The sequence below is a fragment of the Thunnus albacares genome, chromosome 2 (genome assembly GCF_914725855.1).
Source record: "Thunnus albacares chromosome 2, fThuAlb1.1, whole genome shotgun sequence".
NCBI classification, from domain to species: domain Eukaryota; kingdom Metazoa; phylum Chordata; class Actinopteri; order Scombriformes; family Scombridae; genus Thunnus; species Thunnus albacares.
In genome coordinates this window covers 38,399,000-38,403,999 of record NC_058107.1, presented here as the reverse complement: position 1 = coordinate 38,403,999, position 5,000 = coordinate 38,399,000, and the positions used below count along the sequence as shown (strand labels likewise).

General features: G+C 37.1%; 2 protein-coding genes across 4 annotated transcripts in view; both read left to right on the top strand.

Annotated features, from left to right (window-relative positions):
* Window positions 1–963, top strand: part of tsc1a (TSC complex subunit 1a) — a 24,490-nt gene extending 23,527 nt beyond the window's left edge. For all 3 annotated transcript variants that reach the window (XM_044333821.1, XM_044333802.1, XM_044333812.1), the window contains exon 22: window positions 1–963. This exon is cut by the window's left edge and continues 763 nt beyond it. The gene's annotated coding sequence lies outside the window, so the exon portion shown is untranslated.
* Window positions 964–4,207: 3,244 nt separating this feature from the next.
* ak8 (adenylate kinase 8) overlaps window positions 4,208–5,000 on the top strand; it is a 14,538-nt gene continuing 13,745 nt past the window's right edge. The window contains exon 1 of the mRNA XM_044334112.1: window positions 4,208–4,354. The gene's annotated coding sequence lies outside the window, so the exon portion shown is untranslated. The remainder of the gene's footprint in view (window positions 4,355–5,000) is intronic.

The window sequence follows — 5,000 nt, the reverse complement described above, 5'->3', positions numbered from 1 at the left end:
TGAACATTTCAACAACTGTTTAATCTCTTCGTCCTGTTTTTATTCGGCAAAGTTCGAGTCTGATTGGCCGAATCGCTCTTTTATGGTCATGACGCCTGACAAAAATCAACATAAAGCTTCACTTATATACAGTATAGTGCACTTTATTTACCCTGCTCCACTTTCCTTTTACTTTCTAACAATCTCACAGAACAACGTGTTACAGTCATTCAATAGATGCCAAAATTAAAGTAAAAACAATCAAATAAAAGAGGTAGTTTAAAGAGGTTTACTCAGGTTTTACTCCTCTGCACAGCTCAAAACTGAGACATGAAAGTGTCAAAATTAAATTCATTCATGTCTCTAGAGGCTTGGTAGCATAATACTTGCATAGCTAGTTTCCAAGCATGCTAATATGCTAGTTATCCAGAACATTCTAGCCAGAAACAATAGCTCTCCAAGCTAGCTGCCCTCCTCACTGGCAGTTAGCAAGCTTGTTAGCTTGGTTGCTAACTGGAGGATAAAGTGATGATCGGATCACGGAATAATATATGGAGCAGGGAGGTCACAAATGTGGCTAAGCTAAACTTAGCTTGTTAGTTAACAAGCAACAAACATTTGGTGGAGAGTAGTTAAAGAAGAGTAATTTTTCTTATGATCTGTTAGCGCTGCTGTTGCTGCCGCTGTAGTGGAGCTAACATGTCATTAGCTGCGACCGAAGGTCCTGATTTTAACAATGAGTTTGATAGTTTGGGCGACATGTTGAAGGACATGCAGCCGCTGTCCTGAAACAATGTATTAAAGCCAAAAATAAGGGAATTAAAATGGAGGAACTTCACAGTTTTTTAAGTGTTGATGAACTGACAGATGAGCTAATAGCAGATGAGCTAACACAGTGTTAGCTGTTACATCAAATTGCTTCACTGTCGCACCTAAAGTTAGCTTTTTTTTCTCCTTTGCAGCTAGCCATGATGCTACATGGTGATACAGCAGCTTCAAAACACTAAATGAGATCTGACTTCAGTAAAACACACAACTCAGAAACCTGAATGATAATTCTGGTGATTTTCTATATTCTTCTTTTTGTCAACAAATCTCAACAACAACAATGAATTTAACAATGAACTGATCTACTAACAAGTATTGTGTGTTTATCCAAAGCCTGATATATCTTATTCCTCTGTGATGTTGACTCCTGTTGTCCAAAAACTATTAAAACAAGCTAAACAAGCTAACGTGACCAAACTCTTGTCACCCAGTGCAGCGGTGTGACTTTGATACACACACAATACTTGTTAGTAGATCAGTTCACTGTTGGTTTGGATCCAAACATGAGATTTGTTGGCAAGAAGAAGAATATAGAAAATGAGAAACAACACTGTTATAATGAATCTCATGATGACATTAAGGCTGCATTTAAGTGATTTTCGTCCTCTTTGTTTTCAGCAGAACAGGCTGTAAACACATCTGACATGTTATCATTGTAGCTAACATGTTAGCAACCAGCTGCTACTTCCACATCCAGCAGACACACAGAGCAACACCATCATCCTGTTCACAGTGTCTGTTTGTGGGGTTCCTCAGGGTTCTGTTCTCGGTTCTGTTCTTTAGTTTTTTCGGTTTAGATGCTGGTTGTGACATGTCAGACCTCTCCTCTGCTCTCCAAACTCTCAGTGTAGACAGCAGCTTCTGTTTGATCATTTAAAGCCTTAATGAGGGGAAAACAAGCCAATAAAACACATTCTTCTTTCTCCTGTAAACTGACAGAGCTTAAACAGACGGATTGTTTTGTGTATTTCTGAACAGATTAAGCTCAGCGTCTCAATCAGAAACTAAACTACCAACCTGCAGACTGAGAGAGACTTGATTAGCATGAATGTAAACTGTTAAATCTACCTTGATATCTCCTCAGGTTCACAGCTCAGGATCTCAGAGTCAGATGAGAAGATCAGTTTTATCAGGATGTGTTTATCTGGCAGCTCAGCAGAACATTTCAACATTTTGGAAAATACTGTTCAGCTGCTGCTTCCAGGCTTTATGCTAAGCTAATCTAAGCTAACAGTGTCCCGACTCCATAGAGACATTAGACTGATAAACATCTGTAAGAAAGAGAATAAGAGCATTTCCCAAAATGTTGAGTTAAAGGACGGGTTCAAAACATTTCTTGACCTCCATCACTTCCATTGTAAGTGTATTATGAAGGGATCATGGGATGATTACAGCAAGAAAAACATGTTTCTCTGTTCATTTGGACTTCTGACTGTTGTTTTAAGACACACTGGAAACACCGTGAACCTGTCCTTTAATGTATTCAGTCAACGTCTGAAGCAGCTCAGTCTGAATTCAGAGTGATGACACACGAACCAAAGACTTCCTGTTGTTCTCTGCAGGAATAAATCCAGCTGATTAAACTGAATGAAGTCACAAACTGTCATCTGGGTGATTTTTTTTTTTTTAATTTCCATTTGGCAGCAGCTCAGTGTGGTAACTTCTCAGCGGTGTTGCTCTACTCACTGTCAGGGAAGATAAATCAGTTTGTGTTTCTGTGTATCACCAGCATGAAGAGACTAATGTTAAACTGTGAACACTAGAAATAAAAGACTTCTGTAATCTGCCAAAATCTGACTGACGTTTGTGTCTTTATCAGGCCTGTATGTTAAACCTCCACTCAGATCCTTTACTGCAGTAAAAGTACCAATACAACACTGTACAAATACTCCATTACAAGTAAAAGTCCTGCATGAAAAATCCTACTACAGTAAAAGTACATAAGTATTATGAGCTTGATGTAGTTAAAGTATCGCAGTAAAAGTACATAAGTATTATGAGCTTGATGTAGTTAAAGTATTGCAGTAAAAGTAGTGGTTTGGTCCCTCTGACTGATATATTATTATATATGACATCATTAGATTATTAATAGTGAAGCATCAGTGTTAGAGCAGCATGTTACTGTTGTAGCTGCTGGAGGTGGAGCTAGTTTACACTACTTTATATACAGTTAGCTAGTTTAGTCCAGTGGTTCCCAACCTAGGGGTCGGGCCCCTCCAAAGGGTCAGCAGATAAATCTGAGGGGTGGTGAGATGATTAATGGGAGAGGAAAGAAGAAAAAACAAAGTTCTGATACACAAATCTGTTTTCAGTTTTTGGACTTTTTCTCTAATCTTTGATTTTTGCTGAAATATTGGATCATTTGAACATTTATTGAAATGAAAGCATGTGAGAAGTTTAGAGGGAAAAATCACTATTTGGTGGAGCTGTTAACAACTCATAGACATGTGAAATGTGACCCCGACTACACACTGCTTTTTGTAAGACGTCAAAAGACAAAAAGGTTGGAAACCACTGGTTTCATCTTTAACAATGTGTTGTATTTTAAAAGCTTGTTATATTATCCATTGTGTCAAATCTTCACCTGAAAAGTAACTAAAGCTGTTAAATAAATGTAGTGGAGTAGAAAGTACAATATTTCCCTCTGAAATGTAGAAAGTAGCATCACATGGAAATACTCAGGTACAGTACAAGTACCTCAAAACTGTATTTAAATACAGTACTTGCATGAATGTACGTAGTTACTTTCCACCACTGATGATGCTAATTGTGCTAATTTGGATTACTTTTTATAAATTCATGCGGTTTCCACAAATGAAACGTTTGTTTATATTCCAATAAATCTATTTGCTCTCATCTGAATAGTTTGAGATTGACATGGTGATTGATTGACTGACTGATTGATTGATTGATTGATTGATTGGCTCTGAGTTCAGCTGGACACCACTGACTGATAACAGAGTGAAACCATGTTTCTGCTTTTTCTAAATGATTAATACACACTAAAAATCACTGGTTCAATAAAGTGTCAACACAGTGCTGTATTAATGTTGTTTGGACCAGTTTTAGTGTTATTTGTTATTTACGTTGGTTATTTACCAAACCAGAGCTTGTGACTGACATCACAGTTTGTTATTGATTGTTAATAACAATCAATAATGTCGTCTGCACATCATTTTGTATAAGAAACAAAACATTTGTGACAGTTTTTAGCTACAGCTTGTTATGTGATTTATTTATATTTATAATATAATTTATCTACATGTAAGATGATTGGCTGGTTCCATGTTGAACATTTTTGATTAAGAAAACTGAAAAAACAAACATAAACAAATGTTTGCGCTGCTGTGACGTAAACACAGGACAGTATCAGTACACCGCGCACGCGCAGCGCTCTCCTCGGCGTTGCTAGTAAACTACCACACGCGCGCGCTTATGACGTCTTCCCTAACAACAAGGACAGCGTCTTAGCAACCAGTTCTAACAGCAGAAACTAACCTGCATTTGTTTTATGCTGAAGAAGTGACGCACGGAGCCAAACTCACAGGTGTGTTAATATATTTATGATGTTTGTTTCCTCCGTTTCAAGAATCAACAGGAAGTCAACAAATAAACACAGTCAGACTTCCGGTAACTGAAGCTAGCCTTCATGCTAGCTAGCGTTAGCTTTCACATCATGTCTGTCTGTTTGAAGCTGATTCTCTGAGTAGACTGACTCCAGTAACGTTACATTAATACTAATACTGATAATATTTTCAGTTTACTGTCGTGTGTGAAACAGAAAAGCCTCAAATAATCACATCTGAGAAGCTGGAACCAACAAATTTTTGACATTTTTGCTTAAAAAAAGACTAAAACAATTATTCAGTTATTGAAATACTGTAGTTGCCAATTGATTTCAATTAGTCGTTAAATCATTGCAGCTCTAATATTTGTTCATAATCACATTCATATCTTCAGCTGCACAACTTTCCCTCATCAGAATATTTATCACCAAGAAGAAAACACACTGATTTCCCTGATGATACTTTCTGTAAAGTTTTATTTCTCTACAGAATATGAAGGTCTAAAATATTGTTTCTTCTTCACGCTGTTGGGCTGAAGAAATACTGGACACTGATGAGTCTAACAAATAGCAGCCTTTAAAATATCCAGCCTACTTATGTTTTTAATTGTAGAATCTTAACTTCCCT